General features: G+C 37.5%; 1 protein-coding gene across 3 annotated transcripts in view; it reads left to right on the top strand.

The window, feature by feature from the left end:
• Positions 1–18,562, top strand: part of ZFYVE9 (zinc finger FYVE-type containing 9) — a 176,909-nt gene that overhangs the window by 40,820 nt on the left and 117,527 nt on the right. The gene's annotated exons all lie outside the window — the stretch shown is intronic.

The raw sequence follows: 18,562 nt of genomic DNA, 5'->3' as shown, positions 1-18,562 counted from the left end.
TATAGTAACCCACTGATGTATATCTCTTTTTCCTTGCTCTGCTGTCAGTACTATTACCTGTAGTGGGAGCATTAAGTAATTCAGACATACTATGGTCTAGTATTTAGATGTTATTAAACTAGAGTTTCTCTTTCTTTTATTAGCAAAAAGAATAAGGGCAACTTATAGCTCTTGATAGCATTTTTATACTGTAAGTACTTCTAAATGCCAAAAAGCAGAAGTGAAAGAGGAATGTTGTTTCCAAATATATACATAACTGGTGGCTAAGACTCTGGGATATGAAACCAGGATGCCTGGGTTCAAATTCTGGCTTTGTTACTGTGTATGACTTTGTGCAAGTTATTTAGCTTCTTTTTGCCTCCATTTCCTCATTATTCATCCAACAAATATTTGAGTACTTTCCATATGCCAGACACTATTCTGGATGCCAATGATAAAACAAGGAGGATTAAGACAAATTCTCTACCTTCTTGTGGTATATGTACATTCTGAAGGACTTAATTCTATACCTTACTATTTAGTGTTCATAAGAGGATTAAGGGTTTAATACCTCTAAATCACTTGCAATAATGTCTGGTACATAGTAAGTGGACAATAAATAATATTGTTTACCCCTCCCAAATAAATAGGTACATGGAATGTAATTTATTAACTATTTTATGAAAATTTTTGTTAAATAAAATGACATTCAAAGATATATAAAACACTATTTCAATATATCCTTACATTTGTCTGCATGCTAGTTGGTCACATACATTTTTAGTCACTGAACTCTAGCCTGACAGATCGTACTGTCCGCTACTGGCCACTGAACTTTACCTTATACCATATACCATGTTGCAAAAGCTCTTAGCCCAAGAGTGTTCTCCTACTCTATTTTGAGTGTACTCAATGTTGAAGTGCAAAATTTTCAGTAGTTCTTTTAAGGAATCTTGATGGAAATGCTACAAAATCAAGAGAGTAAAGATCAAAAAGCTATTAACATTGGTAAATTGAAGGTCATCATAAATATCAGTGAAGCCTGGGATGATTGACTAATAATTGTATAACATCTACTAGGAGAAATTATATGTTATATTTATTGTGAATATACAAAATTTCAGCATATAATCTTTTTGTTGTTGTTCGGTGGCTCAGGTGTGTCCAACTCTGCGACCTCATAGACTGCAGCATGCAGTCTTTCCAGTCTTCCCTGTCCTTCACTGTCTCCCAGATCTTGCTCAAACTCACGTCCTTTGAGTTGGTGATGCCATCCAGCCATCTCGTCCTCTGTCGTCCCCTTCTCCTCCTACCCTTCAGTCTTTCACAGCATCAGGGTCTTTTCTAATGAGTTGGCTCTTGGCATCAGGTGGCCAGAGTATTAGAGCTTCAGCTTCAGCATCAGTTCTTCCAGTGAATATTCAGGGTTGATTTCCTTTAGGATTGACTGGTTTGATCTCCTTGCAGTCTAAGGGACTCTCAAGAGTCTTCTCCAACACTACAGTTCAGGAGCATCAATTCTTCGGCGCTCAGCCTTCTTTATGATCCAGTTGTCACATCCATACAAGACTACTGGAAAAACCGTAGCTTTGACTATATGGACGTTTGTTAGCAAAGTAATGCCTCTGCTTTTTAATATGCTGTCTAGGTTTGTTATTGCTTTTCTTCCAAAGAGCAAGCGTCTTTTAATTTCATGGCTGCAGTCACCATTTGCAGTGATTTTGGAGCCCAAGAAAATAAAGTCTGTCACTGTTCCCATTGTTTCCGCATCTACTTGCCATGAATTGATGGGACTTAATGCCATGGTCTTAGTTTTTTCAGTATTGAGTTTTAAGCCAGCTTTTTCACTCTCCTCTTTCACCTTCATCAAGAGGCTCTTTAGTTCCTCTTTGCTTTCTGCCATAAGGGTGGTGCCATGTGCATATCTGAGGTTATTGATATTTCTCCTGGCAATCTTGATTCCAGCTCATGCTTTATCCAGCCCAGCATTTCGCATAATATACTCTGCATAGACATTAAATAAGCAGGATGACAATATACAGCCTTGATGTACTCCTTTCCTGATTTTGAACCAGCCATCGTTCCTAATGTGGCTCTAATTGTTGCTTCTTGACCTGCATACAGGTTTCTCAGGAGACAAGTAAGGTGGTCTGGTATTCCCATCTCTTTAAGAATTTTCCACAGTTTGTTGTGATCCACACAAAGGCTTCAACATAGTCGATGAAGCAGAAGTAGATGTTTTTCTGGAATTCTCTTGCTGTTTCTATGATCCAACTGATGTTGACAATTTGATCTCTGGTTCCTTTGCCTTTTCTAAATCCAGCTTGACCATCTGGAAGTTCTCAGTTCACGTACTGTTGCAGTCTAGCTTGGAGAATTTTGAGCATTACTTTGCTAACATGTGAGGTGAGTGCAATTTTGTGGTAGTTTGGGCATTCTTTGGCATTGCCTTTCTTTGGGATTGGAATGAAAACTGACCTTTTCCAGTCCTGTGGCCACTGATGAGTTTTACCAGATTTCCTGGCATATTGAGTGCAGCACTTTCACAGCTTCATCTTTTAGGATTTGACATAGCTCAGCTGGAATTCCATCACCTCCACTAGCTTTGTTCGTAGTGATGCTTCCTAAGGCCCACTTGACTTCGCTCTCCGAGATGTCTGGCTCTAGGTGAGTGATCACACCTTCGTGGTTATTTGTGTCTTTAAGATCATTTTTGTATAGTTCTTCTGTGTATTCTTGCCACCTCTTCTTTACATCTTCTGCTTCTGTTAGGTCCATACTGTTTCTGTCCTTTATTGTGCCCATCTTTGCTTGAAATGTTCCCTTGGTATCTCTAATTTTCTTGAAGAAACCTTTAGTCTTTCCTATTCTATTGTTTTCCTTTATTTCTTTGCATTGTTTACTTAGGAAGGCTTTCTTATCTCTCCTTGCTATTGTTTGGAACTCTACATTCAGATGGGTGTATCTTTCCTTTTCTCTTTTGCCTTTTGCATCTCTTCTTTTCTCAGCTATTTGTAATGCCTCCTCAGACAGCCATTTTGCCTTTTTGCATTTCTTTTTCTTGAGGATGGTTTTGATCACCACCTCCTGTACATTTTTACAAACCCCGTCCATAGTTCTTTATGTACTCTATCAAATCTAATCCCTTGAATCTATTTGTCATTTCCACTGTATAATCGTAAGGGATTTGATTTAGGTTATACCTGAATGGCCTGGTGAATCATACTTGAATCATAGAACAAATATTTATTTATTTATTGCCTTCTCTCTATTATGTTAAATCCTATCAGTTCTTTAGTGAACTACATAGTCATGGAACCTACCCTCATATAGCTGATATTTCACAATATTACAGAAATAATTTTAGGGTTATGAGAGAGCAATGCAGGAAACCTAGTCTGAGGAATCACAGGAGATCTTCCTTGTGGAACTGAGACCTGAAGGTTGAGTGAGTTTTTATTAGCCAGGAGAGAGCTATAAGAAATAGCTAATGTGGGAAACAGTAATGCAAGGAGAAGGGATAGCATCAAAAAAGAACCAGAGGTGGAAAGGACATGGTACTCTTGAAGAATAGGAAGATGTCAGCGTGGGTGGGGAGCAGTAAATGGAAGGGGATGTGGCAAAAGAATAAGCTGCACAGTTGGGCAAGGATTAAATTATGCAGACCTTATAAAGTCAGAGTAAGGAGTTTTGATATTGTTGTAAGTGCAACAAGAAACAGTTGAAGAATTTCAAGTTGAAGAATCACTTGATTAAATTTTAAATTGAGGTATAATTGATGTATGACATTTTATTAGTTTCAGTATACAGTATAATGATTGGATATTTGTTTGTAGTTGTGTGAATGATCACCACAATAAGCCAAGTTAACATGTAGTTGAAAAATATTTTTTATTTTGATTAAGCACTTTTAAGATCTGCTGTCTTAACAACTTTGAAATATGCAGTATAGTAATATTAACTACAGTCACTACAGTGTACATTATGTCCCATGACATTTATTTTATACCTGGAAGTTTGTACCTTTTGATCCCTTCACCCATTTCACCACTCTCCATCCCCTCACCTCTGGCAGTCACCAGTTTGCTATGAGTGTGATGTTTTGTTTTTTTTAAATTCTGCATATAAGTGAGATCATATAGTGTTTATCTTTCTCTGACTTATCTCACTTAGCAAAATGCTCTCAACGTCCATCCATGTTGGTGTAAATGGCAAAATTTCTTTTTTTATGGCTGAATAATATGCCATTGTCTATACTACATTTTCTTTATCTGTTTATTCATTGGACACTTGGATTATTTCCCAATAGTTTTATTTTTAATTTTTTGAGCAGCCGCCTTACTGTTTTCTGTGGTCACCACCAGCAGTGCGCAGGGTTCACTTTTCTCCAAGTCCTTGCCAACAGTTATTATCTCTTTTGATAGTAGCCATTCTTACAGGTGTGAGGTGCTATCACTGTGGTTTTGATTTGTATTTCTTTGATAATTTGTCATGTTAAGCACCTTTCCATGTACTTGTTGGCTGTAAATATGTCATCTTTGGAAAAATGTCTGTTTAGACCTCTGTCCATTTTTAAATCAGATTTTTTGTTTTTTTGCTATTGAGTTGTGTGAATTCTTTATTTATTTTGGATATTAAACCCCTATTAGATATATGGTTTATAGGTATTTTCTCCATTTTTTACAAGCATTTTCATTTTTTTTTGATGATTCCCTTTGCTATTCAGAAACTTTGTGGTTTGATTTAGGCCCAGTTGTTTATTTTTGCCTTCGTTGCATTTTTTTGGAGTCAGATCCAAAAAATCATCATCAAGGCAAATGTCAAGGAGTCTACTATTTATGTTTTCTTGTAGGAATTTTATGATTTCAGGTCTTACTATTCAAGTCTTTAATCCATTTTGTGTTAATTTCAGTATATACTGTAAGAATAGTTATATTCTTTTGCACGCAGCTGTCCAACTTTCCCTATTTTATTTATAAGAGAGATTATCCTTTCCCTGTTGTATATTCTTGCATCCTTTGTTATATCAATTGACTATATATTATATGCATTTATATATACATGGGTTTATTTCTGGGCACTGTTTCTGTTCCGTTGACCTGTGTGTGTTTTTGTGCCAATACCATGTTGCTTTGATTACTATAGCTTTGTAATATAATTTTAGTGTGATGCCTCCAGCTTTGTTATTCTTTATCACAATTGCTTTGGCTATTGGGATCTTTTGAGGTTCCATCCAGATTTTAGGACTGTTCATTCTATTTCTGTGAAAAATGTTGTTGGAATTTTGATTTTGATTGCTTTGGATCTGTAGAATGCTTTGAGTAGTATGTAAATTTAAACAATATTAATTCTTATAATCCATGAACACAGAATATCTTTCTGCTTGTTTATGTCTTCCTCAACTTCTTTTTTTTTTTTTTCTTCCTCAACTTCTTTCACCAGTGTCTTAGACTTCTCAGTTACAAATCTTTCACCTCCTTGGTTAAATTTATTCCAAGGTATTTTAATCTTTTCGATGGAATTGTGAGTGGAATTGTGTTCTTAATTTCTCTTTCTGATAGTTTATTAGTGTATAGAAATGCAACACATTTTTGTATATTGATTTTGTATTTTTCAACTTTACTGAATTTATTTATTCTAAGTTTTTTCGTGAAGTCTTTAGGATTTTCTGTACTGTATATAATATAATGTCATCTGCAAATAGTGGCAGTTTTACTTTTTCCTTTTCAATTTTGATGCTTTTTATTTCTTTTTATTGCCTGAATGTTCTGGCTGGGCTTTCCAATACTATGTTGAATAAAAGTGGTGAAAGTTAACATCTTTGTCTTGTTCCTGATCTTAAAGGAAAACTCTCAGTTTTTCACCACTAAGTATATTAGCTATGCACTTGTTATGTATGGCCTTTAATTATGTTGAGATATATTCTCTCTATTCCCACTCATTTGAGATTTTTTATTATGAATAGGTATTGTATTTTGTCAGATGGTTTTCTGCATCTATTGAGATGATCATATGATTTTTAGCCTTCATTTTGCTAGCGTGGTATGTATCACCTTGATTTGCAGGTGTTGAACCTTCCTTGCATCCCTGGAATAAATCCCACTTAATTGTAGTGTATGAGCCTTTTAATATATCATTGAATTGGTTTGCTGATATTTTGTTAAGGATTTTTGCATCTGTGTTTATCAGGGATGATTGTCTGTAATTTTCTTTTCTTGTGATGTACGGTCTGGTTTTGGTATCAGGGTAATTCTGGCCTTGTAAAAGACATTCCCTCCTTTACTGTTTTTTCAAAGAGCTTGAGAAGGGTTGGTGTTAATTGATATTATTAATTAATTGGTGTTAATTCTTCTTTAAATGTTGCTGAGATTGGACTTTGTTGTTTGGAGTAGTGTTATTACTGATTTAATCTTCTTACTGGTAATCACTCCACTCGGATTTTGTATTTCTTCATGATTTAGTCTCATAAAGTTGTATGATTCTAGTAATTTGTTCATTTTTTTCTAGGTTGTTTAATTTGCTGGTGTATAATTGTTTATAGTCAGCTCTTTTGATTCTTTTTATTTTTGTGATACATTGTAACATGTCCTCTTTGATTTCTGATTTTACTTATTTGAGTCCACTTTTTTTCTTGGTGAGTCTAGCTTAAAGGTTACATTTTCAAAAACCTGGCTTTAGTTTCACTGATATTTTCTGTTGTCTTGTAGTGTCTATTTCATTTATTTTCACTCTAATCTTTCTTATTTCCTTCCTTTTACTAACTGTGGGCTATTTCTGTTCTTCTTTTCCTAGTTTCCTAGGAAAGTGTAAAGTTAGGTTGTTTGTTTGAGATTTTTCTTAGTTTTAGGTAGGCATTTTTTTGTTATAAACTTCCCTCTTTGAAATGCTTTTCCTGCATCCCATTAATTTTGGCATGTTATATTTCCATTTTCATTTGTCTTAAGGTATTTTTAAAAGATATTTTTTAAGTTCTCTTTTGATTTCCTTGTTGGCCCCTAATTAGACCTTTTTAAAAGATTACTTTAGCTGCTGAGTGAAGGATGGATTGGAGGAAGTGACAAAGGTACTATGAGATGATCATTGAAGAGATTATTTCTGTAATCCAGATATGGTATATGGTAGTGGCTCGGACCAAAGTAGTGGTTGTTGACAGAGAAAGTGTATTTTTATCAATTTTAGGACGTGATTGAATGTTGATGATGACCATCATGGAGAGAGAGAGATGGAGAATGACTATGTCCTGAGCATCTGGGTAATTGATGATATAGGGAACAGAGGAGAAACAGCATTGATTATTGTGAGACTAGATGTGCATATTAAGTTTGAGATGTCTGTGAGACACAAAGACTTAAATAAGCACTTGTATATATAGATTTAGAACCCAGAAAAGAGGTCTGAAGTAGAGAAAAAGATATTAGGACTTGTTAACAGATAGTGTTTGAGGCAATTGTAGTAGAATTCTCTTGGAAAAGAATATAAATCAAGAAAGAAGAGGGCTAAGTATAGAACTTTGAGGAATTTCAGCATTTTATTGTTATTTAGTTGCTAAGTCATGTCTGACTCTTTTGTGGCCCCATGGACTGTAGCTTGCCAGGCTCCTCTGTCCTTGGTATTTTCCAGTCCAGAATACTGGAGTGGGTTGCCATTTCCTTCTCTAGGGGATCTTCCTGACCCAAAGATCGAACCTGCGTCTCCTGCATTGGCAGGCAGATTCTTTACCACTGAGCTACCAGGGAAAGCCCCATTTCAACATTTAAGATTGGGTAAAGGTGAAGGAGTCAGGGATGAAAGTGTGAGGGAGATATGAAAGAAGTAGGAGAAAATAAAAAATTTTAGTGTCACATAAGTCATGGAAGAATGGTTTCATCAAGAAGGAGGATGTGATCTACTACAATTGAGGGTTGCTAAGATGGGAAAAGAAGCCAGAAAAGAATGGGGCATGCATGCCAGATGAAGGGGAGACATTGAGAGTAGACAAATCTTTGAGAAAATAGTTCTCCTGGGACTTCCCTTGCAGTCCAGTGGTTAAGATTCTGTGCTCCCAATGCAGGGGACATGGGTTTGATCCCTGGTCAGGGAACTAAGATCCTGTATGCCACACGGCAAGACCAAAAAAACGATAAAAAGAAAATAGTCCTTTTGAATGTGAAGGGTTAACTATTTGAAATTCGAGGTATAGTGAAATATCTAAATGGAGAAGGATTGTATGTCGGGTGGGTGAAGCTGCTGTGGCCCTGGAATTTGAGTGAGAGGTGAGGGTTAGAGAAATCGGAGAGCCATTCACATGGTAGTTGAAGGCTTTGGAAGAAAAGGGGGCCAAAGATAAAACTGGGAGATCATGTGTAGTTAGAGATTTTCTTTGGATTGTCATTAAATAATGTTGTAGTGTTCCTAGTGCAAGTAATCTGAGCATGGACTTGTTTCCTCCAACTCAATTATCCAAAGCTTTGGCTGTTACAACTAGGTTTTGCTTTTCTTAAATTTGACATTGTTAAAAGTAAGATATAGTGCTCTAAATTGCTCCCCTTCAAGGTTGTCAAGATAGGTACAGCATAGGATTTCATTTTACTGCAGATGTTAGGGTAAACATTTTATGAACCTACTTGTTTGGCTAGGTTTTCAATAGTTGGTAATTTGTACATGAAATACATAACTTGTAGTGAGTAGGTTAATGGTGAGTCATAACTGTTCTTTACACAAACTCTTGTTATTACTTTTGGTACATACAATTTGTGCTGTACAAATTATATCTCCTTGTCAATCTTCTTCCTGAAGTGAAGACCCTTCCCCAGTGAATTTATCTCTTATTATATACTGTAGCTCATAGAATTTCTAAGCTAGTGTCTGATCTTCGAAATTTTAGGTATGTGATTAAGGTTGAAACTCTGATTTTTTAAAGACTTTTCTCTTTTGATGTGGACCATTTAAAAAAGTCTTTATTGAATTTGTTACAACTTTGCTTCTGTTTTCTGTTTTGACTGTGAGGCATGTAGGATTTTAGTCCCTGGCCAGGGATCAGTCTGTACCCCCTGGATTGGGAGGTGAAGTCCTAACCACTGGGAAGTTTCAAAACTCTGATTTTGATGTCATTTGTCTCAATTTATATCATTCTGTGCAGATGTATTTGTTAAGATATTTGTTGTAAGTTAAAGCAGCCAATTAGAGCTTACTTATGGAGAATTTTATAAGGATACTAGCATATCTCACAGAAGGGCAGGGATTGCAGTTGTCTCTTAGGAATAGCGTAGGAGAGTCTGTAATTCGTTAGTTTAGTCCAAGAGCCCACACCAGATTAATAAACTGGTTAAATTGATTAGTTTCCCAAGAATATGGCTTTTTATCTTGCAATAAAAATTTATGTGTGTGTATGGAATGAGAGACAGGCAATCCTAGAGTTCTAACGACAAAGATAATACAATAGATACCTACCACCTATTTAAAAATTAAAGATATGGACTTGAACTACTGTAGTGTTCATTAGTGGTTCCAGTCATGGACTATCTATTCGCTACTTAAAGGGTGTTGTATATCTGAATAATATACCCTAGAGTCTTATTACTCTAGACTTGAGAATTATGCGTATTACTTGTTTCAGTGGCAATCTCAGATCAGTTTTTGTTCTAGAGGTTTCAGTGGGTGTGTATATTTGATACATCTGTTACCATGTTTTCCAATATTTGTTCAACTCTGCTTTTTTTTTTCCCCAATGTGTACTAGATGAAAGCAACTACCTGGTCCTAATAGCTCTTGACCGAGAATTCAATGTTTGTGAAAGATGCCAGGTTGATATCCTAGAAATTGAAACCCTGTGTGAATGTGATATAGCAATATGTCAACTTCCCACATCTTCCTCTCTTAATGTACTTTGGTCTTGATCTTGCAGGAATAAAGCTCTTCTCAAAGATTATCTCATTCCTTTTTCTGCCACTGTGAGTGAGATTGTTTAAAGCATGTTTTTATAGGATCAAATATACTTAGCCTCTTCAGAAAGTTGAATAGTTAAGTTACTTTTTGTTCCTGTGTTTCTTTTCATTGTTCAAACTTGAATCCATCACTTAAGACCAGTGCCTCTGATGGATTACTAATTGTATAGACAGACTAGTCCACTGTTGGCTTTATGGTTCAGATCACATTCTGGTTTTCTGTTGTAATTCTTTCACGCAAATTGCATTTTGATGATGAATAGTAATAGCAACCACTCATTGAACGCTTAACATATGAGACCTAGGGAAGGCACATTTTTAAAACTGTCCTGGCAAGGTTAGTGTTCATACAAAGTATAAAGAAACTAAGACTCAGAAAGTTTAAGTAAATTGCTCAAAGCAACAACAGTTGTTAGATGCTGCTGCTGCTGCTGCTGCTGCTGCTAAGTCACTTCAATTGTGTCTGATTCTGTGCAACCCCATAGATGGCAGCTACCAGGCTCCTCTGTCCCTGGGATTCTCCAGACAAGAATACTGGAGTGGGTTGCCATTTCCTTCTCCAATGCATGCATGCATACTAAGTCGCTTCAGTCGTGTCTGACTCTGTGCGACCCCATGGGCAGCAGCCCACCAGGCTCCTCCGTCCACAGGACTCTTCAGGCAAGAATACTGGAGTGGGCTGCCATTTCCTTCTCCTTGTTAGATGCTAGAGCATAAATTCAGACTTGGATTTGCCGGAGTCCTGCGCTAGTGTTCTTTCACCAAACTCCAGTGATGCTCATAAAAATGTTCATTTGATTAAACATCAGAGAAGCAAGTCTGTTACTTATTGGTAATCATTGATTTGAAATTCCAGTCCCAGTTTTCTAGATATTCCATTGCTGTGTTTATGGATACCCTTGAATCACACCTTTTTTTTTTTTTTTTCCTTTAAAGGTGAGTCATCAAACTAATAGAAGCTGTTTGAAGTTGTGACTAGGATAGAAAGCCCTGATAAAACGTAGTTTAAGTTTGAACTTCATTATGCAAACTAATAATTTTATGTTGGCGTTAGTGAACTTTAAAATGGTAATTACATTAGAGCCTTAGCAGTTTTATCTTGGGATCCTTTGTGGGTGGAAGTACTTTAAAAGTTTGCTTTTTGGTTATTTTACTTTGGATCACTAGTAAGTTAGTGAGCACTTATTCTGTGCCATTCTCTCTCTCTCTCTCTCACACACACACACACACAGAATATAGTGATCAATGTGTCAGAAGCAGTCTCTTTTCTGTAAAACCTCAGTAGCCTGGAAAGAGGAGATAAACAGTTAAAAAATATCATAATTTATATGAGTGCTGTGATAGAGGAAATGAAGATATATGAAAAGAAGGAGCTCTTGTCCTAGACCTAGAGCAGAAGGACTTCATGGAAGATATGATGTTTAGGGTAGGAAAAGGAGGATAAGCAGGAATTAGTTGAGTAATAGTGGTGGGTGCAGAGTATTCTGGGCCTAAATATTAATACGTGAAGACCTGTTTTTTTTCCTTAATAGTTTGGAGATATAATTCACATATCATAAAATTCTCTCTTTTAAAATTCACATTCAGTGGTTTTCAGTTATATTCAGAGTTTTCCAACCATCACCACTACCTAATTCCAGAACATTTTCATCACCTCCAAAAGAAACACCATACCCATTAACATTCACTCTATTCCCTCCTCTCCCTGGCCCCTGGCAACTACTAATCTACTTTCTGTCTCTAAAGAGTTGCCTGTTCTTGACATTTCATATAAATAGAACCATACAATATGTGGTCTTTTGTGACTGGTTTCTTTCACTTAGCATAAGGTGTTCAAGGTTCATCCATATTGTAGCATGTATCGGTATGAAGGCCTGTTTTGAGAAATGGAGATGAGCAGTATCGAGAATCTAAAGTTCAGTTGATCAGGATAATCAGTGCATAGAGCGAGGATTTAAGACTAAAGAGAATGTTTCATACTAGAGAGGTAAGCAGAAACCAAATCAACAGAGCTGTGTTACAGAGGTATGGGCTTTATCCTGAGGGCAGTAGGATACCATTGAGTATGAAAATAATATCATCAAATTTGTGTTTTCTATTTGTGTAGAGGATAGGCTGGATGAACACAAAATGGGGGCCAGGGAGATTAGTTAGGTTTCTTGCAGAAATATGAGCAACAGAAAGATGTCGATGGTGTGGGATATGGCCTGGGAATAGAGAGCAGTGGATAGATATGAGAGGTTTAAAAGGCAGGATTGGCAATACTTGGTGTTAGAATGGATGGAAGGGAGGAGAGATAGAATCTAGAACGGCACTGAAGTTTTAGGGTTGGTGGGCCAGGTGGATTGTGATTCATAGATTAATTAAGGAACTGGCTAGGTAGATAAATTCCCAGGGTGCCAATCTATGAGGAGTACTAAAGTAGCACTGGAAAGCTAAAGAGATGAAAAAATGCATTTACAAGAACTCTTGTGGAGGAAAACTTTGGTAAGCTTCTAGAGAAGGAGATAAGACTCCCCTCTCTCACCTACCTTCTTGGTTGAGTAATGAATGAGATGTTTTCTAAACTACTCTGAGAAGCCCAAAGGCTTTTTTATTGAGTGGCATATGTAAATTTGGAACTAGAGCTAAAAATAAGCCAGTAGTGGAGAGGCTGCCATCAGGGGTCTTCTTTTTTGCCTGTTCTTACGTTTCTTACCCTTTTTTCGTGGATTTTTCATATGAGATTGGATTGAAGAGTGTCAAATTACTATTGTTTATATCTATTGTTATGTAATAATTTGCACAAAAACATAATTTTTTACAGAATTTTTGTAATTCTCTCTTGTGATTCTAGGGATTGATTGGACTAGTTAAGTGGTTCTCTTTTAAGGGTCTTTATGAAATTGTAGTCAGATAGTGACTGGGGCTAGGGCCATCTTGAGGTTTGCTCATTCACATATGGGAAGGTTCATGGGCCAAATCACCTACGTGTAGCCTTTCCCCTGGGCTCTCTCAGGATAACTGGATTCAAAGACTGAGTGTCCCAAGAAGAACAGGCAGGAACTCTATTACTTCCCCCCCAACCTCCGCCCCCCAGTTCTGATTTCTTTTATTTAAAGGAATAGCAATTTTTAAAACTTTTAATTTTGTATTGGAGTATAGCCAGTTAACAATGTTGTAACAGTTTTAGGTGGAGAGCAAAGGGACTCAGCCGTATCTATTATATTTTATGACCTAGGTTTAGAAGTTGTCTCCCTCCTGTTTTACTCTGTTAGTTGAAGCAGTCATGAAGGTTTACCTCTGTGTAGAGGAAGGGGATATAGGTTTTACTGTTCTTGAAAGAAGATTATGTGGAATGGAATGGCTACTGCAGCAGCCATATTGGTAATTTTTGGTTTTTGAGCTGTACTATGGGACTTGTAGGATCTTAGTTCCTGGTCCAGGGATTGAATCAGGGCCTTCAATAGTGAAAGCATGGAATCCTAACACTGGACTTCCAGGGAATTCCCCATCTTTGGAAATATAATATGTCATACCTACGGTGTGGACCTAATAGGAGCAGAAGATATTAAGAAGAGGTGGCAAGAATACACAGAAGAACTATACAAAAAAGATCTTAATGACCTGGATAACCATGATGGTATGATCACTCGCCTAGAGCCAGACATCCTGGAGTGTAAAGTCAGTGGCTTTTAGGAAGCATCACTATGAACAAAGCTAGTGGAGGTGGTGGAATTCCAGTTGACCTATGTCAAACCCTAAAAGATGATGCTGTGAAAGTGCTGCACTCAATATGCCAGCAAATTTGGAAAACTCATCAGTGGCCACAGGACTGGAAAGGGCCAGTTTTCATTCCAATCGCAAAGAAGAGATATCCCAAAGAATGTTCAAACTAATGCACAATTGCACTCATTTCACATGCTAGCAAAGTAACGCTCAAAATCCTTCAAGCTAGGCTTTAGCAGTACATGAACTGAGAATTTCCAGATGTTCAAGCTGGATTTAGGAAAGGCAGAGGAACCAGAGATCAAATTGCCAACATCTGTTGGATCATAGAAAAAGCAAGAGAATTCCAGAAAAGCATCTACTTCTGCTTGGCTACTTCCTTGACTACATTAAAACCCTTGACTGTGTGTATCACAACAAACTGGAAAATTCTTAAAGAGGTGGGAATACCAGACCAGCTTACCTGCCTCCAGAGAAACCTGTATGCAAGTCAAGAAGCAACAGTTAGAACCAGACATGGAACAATGGACTGGTTCAAAATTGGGAAAGGAGTACATCGGGGCTGTATATTGTCACCCTGCTTATTTAACTTCTATGCAGAGTACATCATGTGAAATACTGGGCTGGATGAAGCACATGCTGGAATCAAGATTGCTGGGAGAAATATCAATAACCTCAGATATGCAGATGACACCACCCTTATGGCAGAAAGCGAAGAGGAACTAAAGAGTCTCTTGATGAAGGTGGAAGAGCAGAGTGAAAAAACTGGCTTACAGCTCAACATTCAAAAAACTAAGATCATGGCATTCAGTCCCTTCATGGCAAATACATGGGGAAACAGTAGAAACAGTGAATGAATTTATTTTCTTGGGCTCTAAAATCACTGTGGACAGTGACTACAGCTATGAAATTAAATGACGCTTGCTCCTTGGAAGAAAAGCAATGACAAACCTAGACAGCATATTAAAAAGCAGAGGCATCACTTTGCCTACAAAGGTCCATATATAGTCAAAGCTGTGGTTTCTCCAGTAGTCATGTATATAAGAGCTGGACAGTATAAAGGGCTGAGCGCAAAGAAATGATGCCTTTGAACTGTGGTGCCAGAGAAGACTCTTGAGAGTCCCTTGGACAGCACGGAGATCAAACTAGTCACTCCTAAGGGAAATGACCCTGAATATTCATTGGAGGGACTAATGCTGAAGCTGAAGTTCCAATACTTTGGCCACCTGATGTGCAGAGCCCATTCATTGGAAAAGACCCAGATGCTGGAAAAGATGGAAGGCAGGAAGGGAAGGGGAGGACAGAAGATAAGATGGTTGGATGGCATCGCCGATTCAATGGATATGAGTTTGAGCAAACTCTGGGAGATAGTGAAGGACAAGGAAGCTTGGCGTGCAGCAGTTCATGGGGTCACAGAGAGTTGGACACAACTGAGCAACTGAACCCCACCATTACCTACCTTGAGAGCCCTGCCCAGACTGAGATAGGAAACCAAGAATGAGGACTTTGGGATGTTAAATGTAATTTTGTATATATTGAGTTAGGCTGTTTGTCAGACTTCTTGGTGGAAATACTATTAAGAAGTTTGGATGTTAAGCAGATACTGAATTTGTTCTGAGATGAATAGTATTAACCAGAGACAAGACAGGAAACAATATTTAACTGAGAATGTTTCCTAGTTTATTCTTTTTCTTTTTTTAAATGTATGGTCAGGATTTTGGAAATTATTACCTTAATCTCTTATGTTGTAAACAAGCCCACATCATAGTTTCCTATAAGTTGCTTGTATTTTATATTTTAAACATCATCTTTATTCTTGTCATTTTTCATTATAGGTTTTTTTTTTTTTTTAAATCTTGGTTTCTTAATTTTAGATGATTCTTCTTTTACTTGCCCTATATTATAATTAAAATTTTAATCATCTATTGTATATCCCAGGGAGATAATCTTTTAAAATACTTGTCTTTCCTGCTTCCTTCCTTTTTCATTTTTCATATTTGAAAGTAAAAATTTTAGTAGTTTGGTTTTTATTCATTGAAATTCATGAATGTGCCATTCTCTTCCCTTTTATTAAGAAATAATACACATTCATCTGAGAAAAATTTAGGCTATAGATAAACTTGAAGAAAATGTTAATCACCCAAACATTATTGAGACTATTATTTTTTAGTGTATATATATTTAAAGACTTTTATGTTTTTCCCCAAATGTGGAGTCTTACCATTTGTACCATTTTGTAAATTGATACTTCTATCTGACATTTAGATTTTTCTCACTATACACTGTGTTAAAACATCATCTCACAGTTAACATGTTGTCAGTTCAGTTCAGTTGCTCAGTCGTCTCTGACTCTTTGCGACCCCATGAACTGCAGCACGCCAGGCGTCCCTGTCCATCACCAATTCCCGGAGTTTACTCAAACCCATGTCCATCGAGTCGGTGATGCCATCCAACCATCTCATCCTCTGTCGCCCCCTTCTCCTCCTGCCCTCAATCTTTCCCAGCATCAGGGTCTTTTCAAATGAGTCAGCTCTTTGCATCAGATGGCCAAAGTATTGGAGTTTCAGCTTCAACATCAGTCCTACCAATGAACATCCAGGACTGATCTCCTTTAGGATGAACTGGTTGGATCTCCCTGCAGTCCAAGGGACTCTCAAGAGTCCTTCCAACACCACAGTTCAAAAGCATCAATTCTTCGGTGCTCAGCTTTCTTTATAGTCCAACTCTCATATCCATACATGACTACTGGAAAAACCATAGCCTTGACTGGATGGACCTTTGTTGACAAAGTAATGTCTCTGCTCTTTAATATGCTGTTTAGGTTGATCATAACTTTCCTTCCAAGTAGTAAGCGTCTGTTAAAGTTTCATGGCTGCAGTCACCATCTGCAGTGATTTTGGAGCCCCCAAAATGAAGTCAGCCACTGTTTCCTCATCTATTTGCCATGAAGTGATGGGACCAGATACCATGATCTTAGTTTTCTGAATGTTGAGCTTTAAGCCAACTTTTTCACTCTCCTCTTTCACTTTCATCAAGAGGCTCTTTAATTCTTCTTCACTTTCTGCCATAAGGTTGGTGTCATCTGCATATCTGAGGTTATTGATATTTCTCCTGGCAATCTTGATTCCAGCTTGTGCTTCTTCCAGCCCAGCGTTTCTCATGATGTACTCTGCATAGAAGTTAAATAAGTAGGGTGACAATATACAGCCTTGACGTACTCCTTTTCCTATTTGGAACCAGTCTGTTGTTCCATGTCCAGTTCTAACTTTTGCTTCCTGACCTGCATATAGGTTTCTCAAGGGGCAGGTCAGGTGGTCTGGTATTCCCATCTCTTTAAGAATTTTCCAGTTTGTTGTGATACACACAGTCAAAGCCTGCGGCATAGTCAATAAAGCAGAAGTAAATGTTTTTCTGGAACTCTCTTGCTTTTTTGATGATCCAGCAGATGTTGGCAATTTGATCTCTGGTTCCTCTGCCTTTTCTAAAACCAGCTTGAACATCTAGAAATTCATGGTTCACATATTGCTGAAGCCTGGCTTGGAGAATTTTGAGCATTACTTTACTAGCATGTGAAATGAGTGCAATCGTGTGGTAGTTTGACCATTCTTTGGCATTTCCTTTCTTTGGAACTGGAATGAAGACTGACCTTTTCCAGTCCTATGGCTACTGCTGAGTTTTCCAAATTTGCTGACATATTGAGTACAGCACTTTCACAGCATCATCTTTTAGGATTTGAAATAGCTCAACTGTAATCCCGTCACCTCCACTAGCTTTGTTCGTAGGGAAGCTTCCTAAGACCCACTTGACTTCACATTCCAGGATGTCTGGCTCGGTGAGTGATCACACCATCATGATTACCAGGGTCATGAAGATCTTTTTTGTACAGTTCTTCTGTGTATTCTTGCCAGCTCTTCTTAATATCTTCTGCTTCTCTTAGGTCTCTACCATTTCTGTCTTTTATTGAGCCCATCTTTGCATGCAATGTTCCCTTGGTATCTCTAATTTTCTTGAAGCGATCTCTAGTCTTTCCCATTCTATGTTTTCCTCTATTTCTTTGCATTGATTGTTGAGGAAGGCTTTCTTATCGCTCTTTGCTATTCTTTGGAACTCTGCATTCACATGGGTATATCTTTCCTTTTCTCCTTTGATTTTCGCTTCTCTTCTTTTCACAGCTATTTGTAAGTCCTCCTTAGATAGCCATTTTGCCTTTTTGCATTTCTTTTTCTTGGGGATGGTCTTGATCCCTGTCTCCTGTACAATGTCATGAACCTCCATCCATAGTTCATCAGGCATTCTATCAGATCTAGTCCCTTGAATCTATTTCTCACTTCCACTGTAAAATCATAAAGGATTTGATTTAGGTCATCCCTGAATGGTCTAGTGGTTTTCCCCACTTTCTTCAATTTAAGTCTGAATTTGGCAATAAGGAGTTCACGATCTGAGTCTCAGTCAGCTCCCGATCTTGTTTTTGCTGTCTGTATAGAGCTTCTCCATCTTTGGCTGCAAAGAATATAATCAGTATGATATCAGTGTTGGCCATCTGGCAATGTCCATGTGTAGAGTCTTCTGTTGTGTTGTTGGAAGAGGGTATTTGCTATGACCAGTGCGTTCTCTTGGCAAAACTCCTATTAGCCTTTGCCCTGCTTCATTCTGTACTCCAAGGTCAAATTTATCTGTTACTCCAGGTGTTTCTTGACTTCCTGCTTTTGCATTCCAGTTCCCTATAATGAAAAGGAAATCTTATGCTTGTTAGTTCTAAAAGGTCTTGTAGGTCTTCATAGAACCGTTCAAGTTCACTTTCTTCAGCGTTACTGGTCGCGGCATAAACTTGGATTACCATGATATTGAATGGTTTGCATTGGAAACGAAAAGAGACCATTCTGTCATTTTTGAAATCACATCCAAGTACTGCATTTCGGACTCTTTTGTTGACTATGATAGCTACTCCATTT

Source organism: Cervus canadensis, chromosome 2 (assembly GCF_019320065.1).
Source record: "Cervus canadensis isolate Bull #8, Minnesota chromosome 2, ASM1932006v1, whole genome shotgun sequence".
In the NCBI taxonomy this organism is placed as follows: domain Eukaryota; kingdom Metazoa; phylum Chordata; class Mammalia; order Artiodactyla; family Cervidae; genus Cervus; species Cervus canadensis.
The sequence above is the reverse complement of the archived record's forward strand: the minus strand, read 5'-3'. Positions and strand labels throughout refer to the sequence as shown.